Source organism: Bison bison, unplaced genomic scaffold, assembly GCF_000754665.1.
Source record: "Bison bison bison isolate TAMUID 2011002044 unplaced genomic scaffold, Bison_UMD1.0 scf7180017864498, whole genome shotgun sequence".
Taxonomy (NCBI): Eukaryota; Metazoa; Chordata; class Mammalia; order Artiodactyla; family Bovidae; genus Bison; species Bison bison.
Genome location: NW_011495057.1, coordinates 3,848,026 through 3,868,155, shown reverse-complemented (window position 1 = coordinate 3,868,155; position 20,130 = coordinate 3,848,026). Strand labels below are relative to the sequence as shown.

The window sequence follows — 20,130 nt, the reverse complement described above, 5'->3', positions numbered from 1 at the left end:
GAGACTCGACCCGGAACCGCAACCCCGCCACGCCGCGCGGCTCGCCTCTGCTTCCGGGTTGCGGGCCAGGTTGAGCAGGGGGCTGCCGGCGCTAGGGTCTCGTCACGCAAGCCTCTTCCGACCTCTTCCCCCGCGCCTCGGAACGCAGTCCCTTCCAAGCAGCGGCAGGAGTCCACTTGCAATTTGCTCCTGAAACTCGCCGCGGCTGGGAGCTTCTGCTCGCCCACGGCGCCGTCGGTGCCATCGAACCCACCTGGAGACTGGAGAGTCGGGTTCACCGCAGCGTCCCAGGAAGGGACTCACCGCAGCCCACAGCCCAAGACTCATCTTTGCATTTTAAGCAGGGTGGTGGTGTTTTGTTTTACGTGTTTTAAGATGTTTTTTTGATTTGAACAAGGGTAAGTTTAATTTCCCCAAAACTATAGAGCAGGAGAAGGCAGAAGGCAATTTTGAAAACCTGCTGAAAAACTTAGCATTCGCTGTTGTCTTATGATAATTTTCTTGGGTGTTCTTGGACTATTTTTCCGGAAGAGCTTTCGTTCAAGACGCTAGGCTTTACCAGTCAACATAAAGGTCGTTGTTTCACTGTCCCAAAATTTGGGTCTGTTTGTGTCGTTTCTCTCCTGTCCCCAACCCATGCATTCCTGTATATTGGTTGTGGCTAACATGTGTCACTTTAGATGAGACATCTTAATCAAGTCCCTTAATGTCTTACTCGAAACACAGTTCATCCCCTTTTGCTTCACTTTCTTCACGCACACACACAAACTCAAAATATTGCATCTTTCCTCTGTCTTGTCTTCCCTAATCACGGGCGTGTTTTATTCCCTCTTTAAAACACATATCTGAATCAGGAGAATTACAAAAAGAATTCCACCCGAATTAACTTTGAAGGGATCTTATTGTAAGTCTTGTGGATTTATTAATTCAACAGACATTTATTAGGTTCTTACTGTGTTAAACTTTCGAAATGAAGATTTAGATGTTGTGCATTGTCTTTAAGAAGCTAAAATGAGGGAGAACAAAAGTAAATTAGTATTTAAATGGGTGGGAATTAATATCCTGTTTGTAGCCCAAGGAAGGGCCTCTACTGAATGCCTTCGCTGTTCTCTTGAAACGATCACATTGTTTGTTAATCGGCTATGAGTTAATAGAAATTTTAAGATTTTTTTTTTTTTTAAAGGAAGGGCCATCTATTCTAATTTTATTGGGCTTCTCCTTCCAGAGGATGCGTGAAGTGAGTTACGGAAGAAGAGGTAGAGATTAGCTAATTGAAAAAGGAAGAAAATTGTTTCCGATGGAGAAAAAAATATTGGCAGAAAAATCGTGGCCCATTTAGGAAACATCATGCATTTCATTGCCTCTGACATCACAGCTGTCAACCTCTTTTTGTCATATGACTTGCATAATCCCTTTATGATTGTCTCCATAAATCTGCACATGTGCACTCATTTTGGTTCCAAGAGAAGGCCTGAAGGACTTAGCCCTCTTTCGTCTCAGTCACACCCCCTTCCTCCAATTATTTGATTTGGATAGTATGTTTTCCTTCATCTTCAATAGAAGCAGTTTTAAACTCCTCCTTCCAATCAAGTAGGGCCCCAAAGTTCATGTGCGACCAGTCCATCGTGGTTATTTTCTTCTTGGTGAGGATTTGCCTGAAAGTTCCCTGAGGTTTGGGCTTCCCTGGTGGCGCTAGTGGCAAAGAACCCACCTGCCAATGCAGGAGACATAGATGATCCTTGGGTCAGGAAGATCGCCTGGAAGAGGGCAAGGAACCAGTCCAGTATTCTTGCCTGGAGAATCCCATGGATAGAGGAACCTGGCAGCTGTCATCCATAGGATGGCAAAGAGTTGGACACGACTGAAGCAATGTAGCATGCACACACGCACTGTGAGGTTTGGCCACTGTGCATCTCCAGGTCGCCTGAAGCTTTCTGCAGTTACCATCCTAATACTACCTAGATGACCATCTATTCTTAAACAGCTGTTTTTCTTCCTTCACTCTGAACTCTACTGATCTCTTCTTAACATCTTACAACTTCTGTTGCAAAAAATAGGAACTGTCACCCTTAAAGAAGAAGAAGAAAAAAAAGCCATAGAATCCTTTCTTCAGTGAAAGCTTATGTAAAACAGATTAGGTTGTTCTGCCTGAAATAGTGGTATTGGGCCTGAAGTCCCAACTACCTAGCAACTTCCCTCCCAGTGGACCTGCAAAGACATTCAACCCAGATTTTAAAACTATTGCATTAAAATAGAAAACAATGTGCAGCACAATTTAACCTTCTAAACAAGGCATAGTATTAGTATATCTAGTTTCTCATACATAGCACCTCTTTTCTTGCCACACACATCAACCCAGTCTATTTTACCTTCTGGAGATTGCACCCATGAGTTTCTATTGATTCCTACTTCATAGCTAGAGTCTTTAAATCTTTTGAGCTCAGATTCTAAATTGAAGTTACTCTTTCTGCCAAATGCACAAAACAAAAATATTTACAGCACCACTTTATGAAATGATTCATTTTCAAGGCATCAACTGCTGCTGCTGCTGCTAAGTCACTTCAGTCGTGTCCGACTCTGTGTGACCCCATAGGCGGAAGCCCACCAGGCTCCCCCGTCCCTGGGATTCTCCAGGCAAGAACACTGGAGTGGGTTGCCATTTCCTTCTCCAATGCAGGAAAGTGAAAAGTGAAAGTGAAGTCACTCAGTCATGTCTGACTCCTAGCGACCCCCTGGACTGCGGCCTACCAGGCTCCTCCGTCCATGGGATTTTCTAGGCAAAAGTACTGGAGTGGGGTGCCATTTTTGCCTTCTCCGAAGGCATCAACTACTTTATGCAATATCCCGTCGCACTAGAAATGTTCCCTTCTGGGTCTACGCACAGAGGAAGTTAAAGTATGTCCTTATGAATACTAACATGATTGGAACAGCTTATTATAACTATTCCCACCTAAAAATGTATTTTAAGGGGCATGAGATTAAGGATGTTGCAAATTGAGATTGTGGCTGTGTCTATTTCATATTGCAAATAGGACCTCGGAGAAGGCAATGGCAACCCACTCCAGTACTCTTGCTTGGAAAATCCCATGGGCGGAGGAGCCTGGTAGGCTGCAGTCCATGGGGTCGCTAAGAGTCGGACACAACTGAGCGACTTCACTTTTCACTTTCATGCATTAGAGAAGGAAATGGCAACCCACTCCAGTGTTCTTGCCTGGAGAATCCCAGGGACAGGGGAGCCTGGTGGGCTGCTGAGTCGGACACGACTGAAGCGACTTAGCAGTAGCAGCAGCAAGCTTTTTTTTTTACTCTTCACATCATTCCCTGCAAACAACCCTGAATAAGGTTCTAAACTCAGATATGCAAAGAGCACTTTGGAAAAAGAGGAGGGAAACAATTACTGAAGTAATAAGTGTGGCAGACAACCTACATTTGCAGAAAGCAAGACTTTATAGGCAGTTTAGTTGAAAAGGCTTTACTTAATAGGAACTTTGAGCAGTTAACCAGTTGCTGAGAATGGACAGCAAATAACAGATCTGGATACATGCAGGGTCTCTACACCAGATCCTGCTGATTTCTCCATCCATTTACCTAAATGGCTGGTTACTGAACATCTTCCTCAAACTCAGTATGTCTAAAACAACTCAGTATCTTTCTCCCTAAACCTACTCCTCTGCCTATCTTCCCCATTTCCGTATTGGCAACCCCTGATCTCTGCATCATACTTCCCTCCTGGCTCAGCCAGTAAGGAGTCTGTCTGCAATGCAGGAGACCTGGTTTCGATCCCTGGGTTGGGAAGATTCCCCTGGAGAAGGAAATGGCAACCCGCTTCAATATTCTTGCCTGGAAAATCCCATGGACAGAGGAACCTGGCAGGCTACAGTTCATGGAGTCACTAAGAGTTGGACACAACTGAGCGTCAATAATTGGCCAAGCCTGAAACCTGGGAGACATACTCTACAATTTTCACTGTCTTCATACACAGATAACAAGTTCTGATGATTCTGATTCCTTAATATTGCCTACCTTCCTTACAGTCTCCTAGTTTTTCTGATTTCATCTGGACCCTCTAAGTTACCCACCTCACATCTGCCAGAGGAATCCTTCAAAATGCACATGTCTGATGTGTCTTTCCTCCCTGGAAATCCTTGCTCCCCATAGCTTTCATGGTAATACTTAAACACCCTAACACACAAGATGTGTTCCTGGCTACCTCTCTGATTTTATTTCCCGCTGTTTTACCCAGACCAGCCTCAACTATTTTACTGAAGCTTTCTTTGATGAAAAAATTCTATGGATTTAGCGGGAGGCAGGGGGAAATGTGAAAACTGCTATTTAGAAACTGGGGGGTGTTAAGACATACAAAGTGAAAGTGTTACTCCCTCAGTTGTGTCCAGTTCTTTAAGACCCATGGACTGTATAGCCCATCCCTGGAATTCTTTAGGCAAGAATACTGGAGTGGGTTGCCATTTCCTCCTCCAGGGGATTTTCCTGACCCAGGGATAGAACCCAGGTCTCCTGTACTGCACGCAGATTCTTTACAATCTGAGCCACAAGGGAAGATGTACAAAGAGACCAGTGAATGGAGTGAAGGAAGAGGATGCATCTGTTTAACAACAGATGGACAGCTACATGGTATTAGGATGATAACTGCAGAAGTCTTCAGGTGATGTGGAGGCATTTGGCCAGAACTTGCCCATAGAGGAGAAATATGATGACTGCCTGCACCAGAATTTCTATGTAGAGTAGACTTCAGAACCCAATATGATTGGAAGGAGGTACTTAGAACTTTTTGCTTAAGATTAAGAAATACCTTGGACTGCAAGGAGATCCAACCAGTCCATCCTAAAGGAGACCAGTCCTGGGTGTTCATTGGAAGGACTGATGCTGAGGCTGAAACTCCAATACTTTGGCCACCTCATGCGAAGAGTTGGCTCATTGGAAAAGACCCTGATGCTGGGAGAGATTGGGGGCAGGAGGAGAAGGGGATGACAGAGGATAAGATGGCTGGATGGCATCACTGCTCGATGCACATGAGTTTGAGTGAACTCCGGGAGTTGGTGATGGACAGGGAGTCCTGGCGTGCTGTGATTCATGGGGTCGCAAAGAGTTGGACACGACTGAGCAACTGAACTGAACTGAAGAAACATAAACTGTCCAAACTAAATACATGGAAGGAGAAGGAGTCATACTCAGACCATAAAGGACCAAAGTTCTCTCTTGGTACCAAAATGAGTGCATATAGAGAGAGAGATGTTGTGGAAATGATCAGTAACAGGTTATATAAGCAATGTGACAAAAGGGTTGACAGCTGTGATAACAGGAAGAGGAATGAGTTATTTGAATGGGAAAAAACCTAACCTGGAAGTATATGCATCTGACTGTAACTGAGATGACTGTCACATCAAGTGTGAGGAAAGAGGCCTGTGAACAGTTCTCCATAAACCTATTTCAACCTACATTGATGGTTTGAATAGGGGTCTTCTAAATATTCTCTAGAACCTTGCTACTTAAGGTGAGGTCTGTGGACCAACAGCATCATGTTATCTAAGAGCTTGATAGAAGTATGGAAACTCAGGCCTCCATGCCAGACCCATTTGGTCTGCATTTTAGTAAGATTCCTGAGTGACTCTTCTGCAAATTAAATTTTGAGAATCTTGTGTGATGGCCATGGGAAAGCACTTCTCAGATCTTGGAGAACAGGGAGGGTAATTGACTGAGGGCCCCACTACTGTGCTCTGAGATCTGTTACTGTGTTTGTACTGAGACTACTTCCCGTGGGCTGCCCTCAGCCAGGCACACAGCAGTGACCCAAACGGACCCATTCCTGAGGGATAAGACACTCCTCTGATGGGAGGCTTGGGCTCCTGGGCTCCCAAAGGTCTTGCTAAACTTTCCTTAGGTTTACTGCTTCAGAGTCACTGCAGACAGTGACTGGAGCCATGAAATTAAAAGACGCTTGCTGCTTGGAAGAAAAGCAATGACAAACCTAGGCAGCATATTAAAAAGTAGACATCACTTTGCCGACAAAGTTTTGTGTAGTCAAAGCTATGGTTTTTCTAGTATCCATGTGTGGATGTGAGAGTTGGACCATAAAGAAGACTGAGTGCTTCTTTTGAACTGTGGTACTGGAGAAGACTCTTGAGAGTCCCTTGGACAAGGAGATCAAACCAGTCAATCCTAAAGGAAATCAACCCTGAATGTTCATTGAATATTCACTGAAGCTCCAATACTTTGGCTACCTGATGTGAAAAACCGACTCATCGGAAAAGACTCTGATGCTGGGAACGGGGGCAACAGAGGATGAGGTGGTTGGATAGCATCACCTACTCAATGGACATGAGTTTGAGCAAACTCCGGGAGATAGTGAAGGACAGGGAAGCCTGGCATGCTGCAGTCCATGGGGTTGCAAAGTCAGACACAACTGAGCAACTGAACAACTGCTACACAGCCTTCCTCTGTCCCTTCTTTCTGTCCCTCCACTCAAGGTCAGATGTGCATCAGTTTGATGGCTCTCAGAGCCTCTTCAGGCTCTTTCCTGTTTTTTCTCACAGGCATTTCCTCCAGCAAGTTTCTTGCACATTTAACCTCATGTTGGCATCTGTTTCTTCAGGACCCAGCACAGGCTGCTTTAAGATACATTGTAACACGGATGAATTCTGCCTACATAGTACTGACTTGAAGTCATATATGTTCCTGAAATATTTTTCTAAGGGAAATATGTCCTTAAAATATTTAAGAAGCAAAACACAAACACCTTGGCACACTATTAATGAGTCTTTCCTCGATTTCCTGTGCTTATTGTATGCTCCCAGCTAATGAAAGCTAATGTGGCAGACGCAGGCCAGTGAATGCTGAGGCTGTAGGTTCTCTTTGTCCCATTTGTGTTCTGGCCAACCGTTTGACCAATTATGGCCAAGAAATGTGACAGAGGCACAAAGGAGGATTCACGTGATGCATATTAAAATATAAGTTTTAAGGAGAAGCTCTCAAAAAAAAAAAAGTCAAGGAAACAGAGCCAAGATTAACAGGCAACTGGGGAAGGAAGGAAATCCTTGAATATTTTAATATCACCATAAATAACACAGCAGCCTAAGAAGATTAGCTGGCAATTGTACAGTCGCAAGAAACAATAATAATTTTAGGCACTTCCTGACTTCAGGAGATTTAAGAGAATGGAAGGCTGACACCTAATGTATACTACTAGAGCTCATATACCATGGAACCGTGGGGTAAGGACCCTGAAAGCACTGGTCTGATCAGCACCCCCATTTCAGAAATAGGCACCCCTATCTCCAAACAAGGTGTGCGGCCACTTCAGTGACCTCGAGGGCAGGGGCTGATTTCTCAGTAACGATGTGTCCAAAGGTGTATTCCAAAGAAATTCATTTCTCAGAGAGGAAGGTGGTAAAGTGAGGTGTTCCATGGTCAATTGAGTTTATCATCTCTGTGCTAAACACACCTCATCTGATAATTTTGTGTTAAAACTCTTAACGCCCTTAATATTTTACATACAGTATAAATCTCCAAGAGAAGATGGTAGTATGCAGCTTTTCTGAAAGAATTTAACTAAGGAATGCCCACCTCTCTCCACCCGCTAAAATCTTAGAGCAGTAGAATTACTAGAACACTTTTTGATAAACACTATCCCCACTTAGCATCATTATACCTTATGTTCCCCTGGTGATACAAGTTCAAGGTCACTGTTGTATTTATTTCTGATCCAATATTAAGAAGGACTTGGGTCCCCACTTGCCAAAAATACTAACTCTGGCTATAAAAAAAAAATTTTTGTTTTAATTTTTAAGAAACCTGCTAACAAAGTTCTAGAAGGGATAGTTACCAGTTCTGTTGTTAGTTGTTAAAACCTTAGAACGGATTGAGTTACGGCCAACAGAGAAGAAGGTCATGGAAGGGAATGAGAGGAGGGAACCAGGGGTTTGGCTTCCCTCAGCATCAAACACAGTGACCCTGTCTTAGCCCAGGGTTCTTCCAACTCCTTTCCTCTTACATGGAACTTCAGTTTTCTTTTCCTCTAAAAGTTTTCCTCGGACTGAAAGTAGAAACAGAATGGGATCAGCTCCCTCTGTACCCCAAAATCAGTGTCCAAAGGAGATGATCATGTGAAATTTTTAAATGTTTGATGAAAATACTGGGGCTTCTCAGGTGGCGCTAGTGGTGAAGAACCTGCTGGCCAAAGCAGGAGACGTGAGACAAAGTTTCCATCCCTGGGAAGATCCCCTGCAGGAGGGCATGGCAACCCACTCCAGTATTCTTGTCTGGAGAATCCCATGGACAGAGGAGCCTGGTGGGCTACAGTCCCTAGGGTCGCAAAGAGTCAGACACGACTGAATGGACTTAGCAAGCACATACCCTCAAATGCTTCTTTGTTCAGTAATAGTGTAAAGTTTTATTTTTTCCTATTGTATCAAGTCTCAGTTCCTCTGCTTGGCTTTCAAAGACCTTCAGGTCAGCTCTCCTAATGCAGCTGTTTAATCCTATTCTCCAAGACTCTCCACTGTAATTGCCAACCCTGTCTATTGTTACTGCAGCTTCCCGTCCAGGCTCACTGCTCACCTTAGTCCAGGCCCTCTCAGCTCCCCCTGGACCACTGCAGTAACTTCTTAGTTCATTTTCCTGACTCCAGACATTTCCCTTTCCCATCCTGCTTCCTGCCAACAGAACGCTCTCACTGAAGGATCACTGTGATCATGTCAGTCCTTTGTTCAAAAGTCTTTCCATCTTCTGCAATCCCCATCTCAGTAAATGGTGCCTCTCTATACCAACTGCCTGTAGCAGACACTTGGGCGCCACCTTTACTCTTCCTTGTCTCTCACCCCACTCATGGAATCAGTCACCAAGTTCTTTATGTTCTGTCACTTGTATCTCTCAAATCAGTCTCCCACTACTTTTCTCCATCTTCAAAGTCCTTGTCAAAGCTGAGGCCCCTTGACTGACCACTACAACAGCCTCCTAACCTGCTTCTGACTTCACTGTCTTTTAGCCCATTCTCTGCCTTGCCACTTGACATAGCTCTCTCTCTGATAGAACTCTAGTGTTGTGACTCTCCTGCTTAGAACTCTTTGGGGTTTTAATTCCACACCTTTGAGGATGAATCTCAAAGTCTATGACACTCTGTAAAGGATGCTTTGTGATGTGTCTCCTTAACTCTCTGTCCTGCACCTTCTCTTCTAGATTTATTGAACTAGATCCACATCCTCTCAGAAGGCATGTGATCGACTGCTCACCTGCCTGACTGCTCACCTCTAGCCCTTCTCAAGTGTTACTCCCTCTACCTGGAATGTTCTTTCCTTCCACATCCAACACATTGTTTTGGACTTGGCTTCCTTGATGGCCATTATCATGTCTTTCTTCATCTTTACCTTGCAAGCACCCAGTACAGTGCCTGCCATTGGGTGGGCTCTGAATTCAGAGAAGTTAAATTGTTCATGGTCATACAGCTGGTAAACAGGTAAAGAAAGTGAAAGTGGTGTTAGTCGTCACTTAGTCGTGTCCACATGGACTGTAGCCCACCAGGCCTCTGTCCATGGCATTTCCCAGGCAAGAATACTGGAGTAGGTCGCCATTCCCTTCTCCAGGGGATCTTCCTGACCCAGGGATCAAGCCTGGGTCTCCCACATTGCAGGCAGATTGTTTACCATTTGAGCCACAAGGGAAGCCCCTAACAGGTAGAGAGCTGAGATTCAATTCAGGTTTCTGAGTTTTGTGTACCTGCCATTTTACTGCATTGCCTCCTAACTTGGGATAAAACATTTTAGACATAAAGTCCCAGTTCATTCATTCATTCAACAAATATGTTTTGATTTCCTAGTATGTGCCATGCATTGTGTTAGATAAAGGGGGTGAAACTGGTGAACAAGGCATTCCTTGGCTTTAGTATACTTCTTCTCTGATGAAAGATACAGATGAATGAAGACACATTTGTATCACAATGTGACAGATATTATTATAGGAGTAGGTACAAGGTAAACCTGAAAGACTATAGGAGGGGGTCAGGGAAGGCCTTGGAAAGAATTGATTTCTAAGCTCTGACAGTATGTAGCATAAGCCTCGGGAAGATGTGGAAGCTGAGGAAGAGCATTCAAGGCACAAAAGGACAACGTCAGCAGAGGTCTTAAAGCATCAGAGACCACAGCAAATCAGGGAACTGAAAGTTGTTCAGAATTGCTGAAGTGTAGAAGTGTTCAGTCGCTCAGTTGTGTCTAATGCTTTGTGACCCCATGGACTGCAGCATGCCAGAATTCCCTGTTCTTCACCATCTCTTGCAGTTTGCTTAAATTCATGTCCATTGAGTCGGTGAAGCCATCCAACCATCTCATTCTCTGTTGTCCCCTTCTCCTGCCTTTGATCTTGTCTAGCATCAGGGTCTTTTCCAATGAGTTGGCTCCTTGAATCAGGTGGCCAAAGTATTGGAGTTTCAGCATCAGTCCTTCCAATGAATATTCAGGACTGATTTCCTTCAGTATTAACTGGCTTGATCTCCTTGCTGTCCAAGGGACTCTTAATATAAGTCTTCTCCAGCATCACAATTTGAAGGCATCAATTCTTCAGCACTCAGCCTTTTTTACTGTCCAGCTCTCACATCTGTACATGACTACTGGAAAAACCATAGTTTTGATTATAAGGACCTTTGCAGGCAAAATAATGTCTCTGCTTTTTAATATGCTGTCTAGGTTTGTCATAACTTTTCTTCCAAGGAGCAAGAGTCTTTTAATTTCATGGCTGCTGTCACCATCCACAGCGATTTTGGAGCCCAAGAAAATAAATTCTGTCACTGTTTCCATTGTTTCCCCATCTTTTTGCCATGAAGTGATGGGACCAGATGCCATAACCTTCATTTTTTTGAATGTTGAGTTTTAAGCCAGCTTTTTCCACTCTCCTCTTTCACTTTCATCAAGACACTCTTTAGTTCCTCTTCACCTTCTGCCATTAGGGTGGTGTCATCTGCATATCTGATGTTACTGATATTTCTCCCCACAATCTTGATTCCAGCTTGTGCTTCATCCAGCCCAGCATTTTGCATGAGGTACTCTGCATATAATTAAATAAGCAGGCTGACAATATACACCCTTGAGGTACTCCTCTCCCAATTTTGAACCATTGTTCCATGTCCACTTCTAACTGTAGATGCCTGACCTGCTTACACGTTTTGCAGAAGGCAGGTAAGGTGGTCTGGTATTTCCATCTCTTGAAGAATTTTCCACAGTTTGTTATGATCGACATACTCAAAGGCTTTAGCATAGTCAGTGAAGCAGAAATATATGTTTTTCCGGAATTCTCTAGCTTTTTCTATGATCCAACGGATGTTGGCAATTTGATTTGAAGTGCAGACTACCACAGATACAATGACAAGAGCCGAATGGTGACATTGCAGGAAGCAAGGAAAAGGCAGAGTAGTGTTCTAAGCAAGAGAATTAGTTGATATGATTGAAATTTTGGAAACAGCTTCTTACTACAGAGTGAAGAATAGATTAGGGCTGCATGTGGGAGAAAAGGTAGGGTGGGGAGAATAAGGAAGAGAGACCAGAGTGCTTGCCACTGAGAATGAGAACAGGAGGGAAGCGGGAGAGGAGCTGCACTTTGAGTTGTGCTGAGTTGGACGCACAGGTGTATGGTCAGAAGTTCAGCAGTGGTTTTTGGACCTGTGTTACAGATTGGTGAGACATGAGCAGACAGAGAGTTAGGAAGCCATGGGGACATGGAGCTCTTCTACGGAGAGTGTGAGGAGAGGGGAGTTTAAGGAAGAACCTGCAACACTGCGGGGAAGGAGCTCAGAGAAAGTGAGGGAAGAGCATTCCAAGGAGGCAGGAAGTGGTCACTGGCGTCAGATGTGGCCAAGGGTCAGTTAAAGTTAGGACTCTTAAGGGGCTCTTTGGCTTTTGCAACAGGGAGGCCTTTGGGGTTCCCAACAGGAGCAGTTTCAGTGGAGTAGTGGGAGCAGAAGCTGCTACAGAGAGAAGATGATAGAGTGCAGAGGAGATGGTGAGAGCCAGTGGAGACTGAGTTTTAAAGCAGTTTAACTCCAAAGGAGTTATTGATGCTGAAGCTGAAGCTCCAATCCTTTGGCCACCTGATGGGAAAAGCCGATTCATTGGAAAAGACCCTGATGCTGGGAAAGATTCCTGATGCAGGAGGAGAAGGGGATGACAGAAGATGAGATGTTTGGATGGCATCACTGACTCAAGGGACATAAGTTTGAGCAAGCTCTGTGAGATAGTGAAGGACAAGGAAGCCTGGTGCGCTGCTGTTCATGGGGTTGCAAAGAGTCAGACACAACTGAGTGACTAAACAACAAAAACTCTGGAGGAGGAGGGAGACGGTACCACACTCTGGAAGAGGGTTTTTAAAAGATGGCAGCGATTAGGCAACCCTTGTGGAGTGGATTCATCTCGAGAGTTGGAAGATCTAGGAGAGGGTTGATGGACAGGGTTGCTGAGGAGGGGGCTCGGCAACACTGAGCGGGGTTCTGGCCTTTGACAGGAGGAAACGTAAGAAAGGAGTGACTGCAGGTAAGCATGTTGGTTTGGTGGTAAGAAGATCAGGGGGTTCTCAACTCATGGTTTTGTGTCCTTGGTAAGAGTGCAAATGAACATGTTAGTCACTCAGTCGTGTCCGAGTCTTTGCGACCCCATGGACTGTAGCCCACCAGGCTCCTCTGTCCATGGGATTCTCCAGGCAAGAATACTGGAGTGGGTTGCCATTTCCTTCTCCAGGGGATCTTCCTGACCCAGGGGGTCGAACATGGGTCTCCTGCATTGGCAGGTGGGTTCTTTACCACTGAGCCACCAGGGAAGCTGTCCTTGGTAAAGTGGGCAGCACAGTCATCTGCTGAGGGTGTTCTGGGGAGCTGGCAGGGAAGGGATTTTAGGAGAAAAGAAAGTGCAGTGAAGAGCAGGAAATGAAGCTCAGTCCTGGCCCCTTATCTTCTCACTCTGTTCTTTGTCCCTAAGCCATCTCCTGCAAAGCTCAATGCTCACATCCCCTTGACAAAGATGGTCACAGATGTAGTTCTCTGGTTCAGAGCTCACCTCTGAGCTCTCAACCAGAGTCTACCTGTCACCTCCATTTGAGCCTCCCCAAGCTCTTTCCACTACCTGCTCCTGCAGTTTCCACTCAGAACTGCTAACAAGGAAGGACAAAGGATTGCTGGGCAGCGCTGAGAATCCAGCCAGTGTCCGTCTCACGAGTCTCACTGTGGTCTGCACCGTGTAAGGTCCTGCGCTAGTTTATGTTGCCCACCCCCTCTTAGCCGGTTTTGCTCACAGTCTTATCTGCTTAAAAACCATTTGTTCTATTTTTTAGGTTTGGCTGAGACAGTACATTTAAAAATATTCCATGCACTATGTCTCCTCTTTTCCAAGAGTTCTTATGTAAAAGTTGTATACATTCCTGAATTTTGTTATCATTCAGTTGCTCAGTCATGTCTGACTCTTTGTGACCCCATGGACTGCAGCACACCAGGCTTCCTGGTTCTTCACTATCTCCCAGAGTTAGCTCAAACTCATGTCTATTGCATCAGTGATGCCATCCAACCATCTCATCCTCTGTCGTCCCCTTCTCCTCCTGCCTTCAGTCTTCCCCAGTATCAGTCTTTTCCAATGAGTTGGTTCTTCACATCAGATGGTCAAAGTATTGGAGCTTCAGCTTCAGCATCAGTCCTTCCAATGAATATTCAGAGTTGATTTCCTTTAGGATTGACTCATTTGATCTCCTTGTAGTCCAAAGGACTCTCAAGAGTCTTCTCCAGCATTTCCGTATGCTCAGATCCTATCCATTAATGGCTGAACTTTTTTTTTCAAGCTTTAAACTTTTTATTTTGTATCAAGGTATAGCTGATTAACAATGTTGTGGTAGTTTCAGGTGAATTAATGGCTTAACTCTAAAAGCCATCTTTCCTCTAAAGCATTCACTAATAGCCCTGGCTTGCAAACGAAACTTTCTTCCTTATTCCTCCTTTATCTGAAGTTTTCTTATGGTTCTTATTATTTTCTATCTCTTAATTCACCTGCTGATTTATAAGTCTTACATTGCCTCATCTGTGTCCCTAGATTCTTAAATTCCTGAAGGCAAGGCTGTTTCAGAGTTATCTTTTTCTCTCTCAGCCTTAAACAGTGCCTTGCACATGTATCCACTCACAAAGTCATGTCAGTTACTAGGTTAATATGTATATACTGACTAATGAGGACACGAATTAATCGATGATGAATGAGAGGTTCTCTGCTGTTATAAGTCCTTGCATGTCATTAATCTTCTTTCTGTTGGTAATCCTACAATGTCATGGATATTTGTGCATGATTCACAAATCTGTTTCTAGCCCTAAGCTTTTGCCCCCAATAAATTCTCACATCTTCAGTTTCTTGCTGCATCTCTCAAACTTATTGTGTTGAAAATACTCATTTTCCATTTCCTATTGTTTCTGATCTAAAGCTGTAGCGAAGCGTATATACCACCACTTCTATACATCTTTGTTCTAGTCCTCACTGATCTCGTCTTCCCAAATTCTTTAGAATTTGTTTTATCAGTTATGTGTTGTCATGGTTTTTTTTGTTAGTTTCCATTGTATACTTTGCTTCCAAAATTAGATTATAAACTTCATGAGGCCACGAATCTGTTTATGAATGTAATCACTCTTTTTTTCTGCACTACCTCCATTCTTTCTCTGATCTTTTTTCTCTCCCAATTCTATCAATTGAGGAAAAAATCACCACCACCAGGGGGCAGTGGAGAGGTCAAGATAATGAGGTTGGGAAAAAGGCAAAGTTTAGTTTCATAAAGTGGATATAACAGTACTAAGATTACTGTTTCTAGTTTTATAGAAACATATGTGATTTGCTTAATCCTGGGTGCTAAATTTTAAGAGATAAAAGTACAAACTGGGTTTCAGAATGCTACGACCACTGGAGCCTGATCACAGGCTGGAGCCTCTGGAAATGTAAGCCCAGGAAAGAGTAATTAAGGCAGCTCACTCTAGTCTTCTTTAACTTTTTAAAATAACAGCCTGTGGAAGGCTAATACAGTTTATTCCATTCATCTTTACATTGAATACCTGGTGAGAGCTGTGTGGAGTGGGTATTTGCCTCTGTAGGAGGAACTTCTACCAGTAATAATTCAGCCAGGAGAGTGGTTTGAGTTGCACAGAGGAGCCCCGATGGCTACAGTCCGCAGGGTCGCAAAGAGTTGGACACAACTGAAGTGACTTAGCACACACGTGAGGCGGTGATCCAGGAAGTTCCCGGGCTCCAGACAGGTAAATTCCTCTTTGCAATGTGGTTGAAGACCATCTGGCTTTATGTGTGATGTTGGGCTGGTAGGTTTCTGCTGACTCTTCCAAATCTAAGATCCAGGAGTCTGGAATCTGATCTGTACTTCCAATTCAGGCCCCAGGCTGGCCCATCAAACCCCCTTTCTTCCATCTTTGTGATTTCACCAAGTGAACTCACGTGGCATGCTATGGCCACTCATCAGGTGTTGACAGGTGACTCTGGAATGGACAGTGGGAGTAACTGGGGATCTGGAAAAGAGATGTGTTCTAGAAGTTTCAAAAGAGTTGCAGAGACCTTGAAGCGAAGGGTGGCTGTTGTAAGGCAGTATCGACAGGATTGTTTGTTAGAGATCAAGAACAGGAGAGCTGAGAAAAAGAAAGGGGTCATCATGGGGTGAGGCTCTTTCTGGGTTCAAGGAACAGAGAAACAGGTTACATTAGGTGTAAAAGTGTAGGAATTTACTGCAACGATATATAGAGATAAAAGCAGAAACATCTGTGCTGCCCTGACAGGTGGTTGGAGACACAGCTGAAGCCAGTAGTTAGCGCCTTCTCAGCAGGAAGCCTCACCCTTCATGCCCTACACAGGTCTCAATCTCTCTCTGCTCTTGCCTCAGAGATTCCCAGTCTCCTCTCCTCTCCTTCTTGACCACCCATGGTTTCTGCTTTCTCTCTGCCTTCACTTTCCTCTGTATGTTTTCCTGCTTCTGCCCTAAACACTGTACTTTGTGTATTGCACAGTCAAATGGACCCACAGAGAATCGAGATGGTTTATACTAGACAGTTTATACTCGTAGTTTACTACTACCCAGCAGAGATCTATTCTGTTGGGCAGAGCATGTCTGCAGACTTTTGGTAAGCCTGAAGGAAGGTGCTGTTTGTCAGGTCCTGCCCCTGCACATTCCACTGAGCCAGGAATCAGAGGCTGTGTAAGGAAGCCCTCAAAGAGGGGCTGTGGGCAAGGCGGACTTTCTGAGGCTTCCAGGAAGGGGTAGTGTAATTGTCAGGCACACTGCTTGACCAGACAACTGTGGATGACATCATAGCCTTGATGGTATTGGGTTAATAATAACTACAAAGTACTTAATATGTAGGTGTAGGGGAAGGTTAATTTCCCCCAACTCAACAGTTTATCTGGATTTGCCTGATGACATCTGACTTGTTTTTCAGCATTCCAGATAATAATTACCCAAAGTCCTCCCCAAAGTCTCAGTCCATAAAACCCTCCTTTTAATAAGCCTTAATAAGCCTTTAGTGCGCCTTCTGCAGCACTTCAAAATCACACAGGCACCAGGGGAGTGTTTTTAAAACATGCAGTTTGTGAAGTGCATTCTGCGGCATTTCAGGCTTAAGACAAAACTGCAGGGATGCAAACATCGGGTACTATCATCTGAAGGGAATCTTATTCTGGTGGGAAACGCTGGGATGTGGGGTGGGCAGTAGTAGTTGTGGGCTCCTGGGCTTCCCAGATGACTCAGTGGTAAAAGAATCCACCTGCCAATGCAAGAAACATAAGAGACGCAGGCTCGATTCCTGGGTTGGAAGATCCTGTGGAGAAGGAAATGGCCACCCACTCCAGTATTCTTGCCGGGAAAAGCCCATGGACAGAGAAGCCTAGTGGACTACAGTCCATGGGGTTGCAAAGAGATGGACATGACTTTGCAACTGAGGATGACGAAATTATCTGAAACAAGCAAATGAAAGAACCCTAAGTGGATCCAGTCTGAACCAGGCCATGGGTAATTCTGATGAAGCACACTGTGATCTGAAGATGGTTAACTTTCCAGTTGGGTCAGGCAGGCCTGGGAATGGCAGGGCAAAGAGTTAGTTTCTCCCAAACACTTTTCCTATTCACCCAGAGCTACCAATTCTGTCCTAGTTACATTCATTGTAGATAAAAGGGTGACACAGTAACTTTAACATGCTCCATCTGCGAAGTTAAAATATCTACCTGTTCACAAGCTCAGAAGAGTTTATTAATTGTTTCCAGATGTTCTGTGTCTATCAAACACTTCTCAAAATAGAGTATGATACAGTTGGGGGCAATATAGTAATTCTTTGTTGTTATAGAATAGCACTATCCATTATGGTTGCTGCTGGCCACATGGTAGCCACATAAGGAAGTGGGCTTCCCTCATAGCTCAGTTGGTAAAGAATCTGCCTGCAATGCAGAAGGCCTGGGTTTGATTCCTGGGTTGGAAAGATCCCCTGGAGAAGGAATTGGCAACCCACTCCATTATTCTCACCTGGAAAATCCCACGGACAGAGGAGCCTGGCAGGTTACAGACCATGGGTTTGTAAGAGTCGGACATGACTTAGCAACTAAACCACCACCAGCCACATGATGGCTATTTAAATTAAAATTACATAAAACTCAATTCTTTAATCACACTAGCCAAAGTTCAAGAACTCAGCAGGCATATGTGGCTGGTGGCTACTGTACTGGACAGGGTAGAATTATATTAATAGAACATTTCTATCATTGCAGAAAGTTGCATTGGACAGTAGTGCTTTACAATAAGAATTGTTACACCCTTGACGTGTTTATATGTATACTAATGGAGAAGGCAATGGCACCCCACTCCAGTACTCTTGCCTGGAAAATCCCATGGATGGAGGAGCCTGGTAGGCTGCAGTCCATGGGGTCGCTAAGAGTGGACATGACTGAGCGACTTCACTTTCACTTTCATGCAATGGAGAAGGAAATGGCAACCCACTCCAGTGTTCTTGCCTGGAGAATCCCAGGGACGGGGGACCCTGGTGGGCTGCCGTCTATGGGGTCACACAGAGTCAGACACAACTGAAGTGACTTAGCAGTCAGAAATAAAAATGCGGAAGAGATACCTTTTCCTAAAGATTGTCTACATATATATCAAAGAGACGCCTGTAAAAATATGTACAAGGAGTGATCTTACCAAGATTAGAACTTTTTATTGGTAGTCATGGTGATTACCTCCTGTTACTTTCATCTTCCTATTGGCTAGGATGTTTACAAACTCAATTTCGTGAACTGAAAAAAGAAATGAGTAGTGAATTTAGGCAATTAAATCATGTTAGTGAGAATTAAGGCTTTTGTGAAATAATGTGGATAATTTATTCAGGTAGTCAATTTTTGTTTTGGCTGTGAAGGTAATTCAGTATTCTTAGAAAATAAGCTCTGAAGTTTCCTTGTGAGGCAAATATGACTGCCTTAGTTACCACACAATTCACCCTTGAAGGATTGTGCTCTTCAAGTGCCTTTTTCACTAAGAAAAGATGATGCTAGCCTAGGGCATATAAGCAAGGTTTCTTGTGTTCTCCAGGAACATTCTAAGAGATCTGACACATCATGTATCACAGACAAGTGCAATAGGTTCTCAACCAGGTTTCTAGACTTAACTGAAAACCTACGTCCCTTAAATATGATACCTGTTTATTAATGTTCATTACAGAAGAACATGTTCATTAAATACACTGGAAAATACAAGACAGTTGAAAATTTTTTCGTATGCTCGTAACTTCGTCTTTTTCAGCTATGCATGTTTTTAAAAGGTGTAATTACACTACAGTGTGTACTTTCATATAATAGACTATGTATTAACTACTCTGGCTAGACCTGTTGTGCGAGTCCGTAGAGATGGACTCTATGAAAGCTGTGTGATGGGGGGACGAAGTGAAGGAAAACTTAAATCTCTCTTTAAGCATACCTTACTCATATCCACGGAGAAGGCAATGGCACCCCACTCCAGTACTCTTGCCTGGAAAATCCCATGGACGGAGGAGCCTGGTAGGCTGCAGTCCATGGGGTCGCTAAAAGTCGGGCAGGACTGAGCAACTTCACTTTCACTTTTCGCTTTCATGCACTGGAGAAGGAAATGGCAACCCACTCCAGTACTCTTGCCTGGAGAATCCCAGGGACGGGGGAGCCTGGTGGGCTTCCGTCTATGGGGTCGCACAGAGGCGGACACGACTGAAGCGACTTAGCAGCAGCAGCAGCACTCATATCCATCTTAGATGCTTACACCTGTATAGGATTTAAAGATCATCATGTGACATGTGAAAAGAGAGGTGCAGCTAATTTACACTGCCGATTAAGTTCCCACGAGTAAAGTCGCAACCAAAGCAGAAAAGAAAAAACCTGGGCAGCTGGGTAATGCACTGAGTATTTATAAATATATTTGCTTTGGCTTGGAGGGCTTCCTTTCCGTGCCACAGCTCCTGGGTGTCCTCGAAGTAGGGTCCGTAACTTCTCTTGGGGCGGGGCGTGTTGGAAGAAGCGTGAAGTCCTTGTTCCTCCAGACAGCAGTTGGCAAATCCTGGAACCATCCGCGGCGATCCGGGCGGACTGGAGCGTGCTGGGGGCCGGCGTGCCAGGTCGGGGCGGGCGTACCATCCGGGGGCGGGCCGGGGCCAGCGCGCCACGCGGCCCGCGCGCCGGTCACGTGGTGCCCGGGAAGGCGTAAAAAACCGGAGCGCGCGCGCGCTCGCGGGGCTGGTAGCGCGGAGGGGCGGTGCCACTTCGCTGAGTGGTCCCAAGCGGCCTCGCGCTCCGCCGGGCGCTGGGATCCCCGAGACCGACGATCCGCGGGGCCGCGAGTCTTCCGGGAGTGCGAGCCAGGTGACGGCCGCCTCCTATAAACAAACAAACAAACAAACAAACAAACAAGTCTTAGGTTTGCTGTGTGTGCATGGTTCTGGGAGATGCTGTGGCCGGCACTCAAAGGCAGGACCCTGCTCCAAGGATCTGGGTCATGACCCCACAGGGTGAGGGGACACGGATGTAGGGGATTCTGACTTGGGGTGGAGAGCCTCGGGTGTCAGGAATTTGTGCCCAGGGCCTAGGGTCACACCTGGTTCGGCACTGGGACTTG

The 20,130-nt window shown here is 44.9% G+C and overlaps 1 protein-coding gene across 2 annotated transcripts in view; it reads left to right on the top strand.

Annotated features, from left to right (window-relative positions):
• Nucleotides 1-19,754: 19,754 nt before the first annotated feature.
• OSBPL1A (oxysterol binding protein-like 1A) overlaps nt 19,755-20,130 on the top strand; it is a 234,197-nt gene continuing 233,821 nt past the window's right edge. For both annotated transcript variants that reach the window (XM_010828928.1, XM_010828930.1), the window contains exon 1: nt 19,755-19,877. The gene's annotated coding sequence lies outside the window, so the exon portion shown is untranslated. The remainder of the gene's footprint in view (nt 19,878-20,130) is intronic.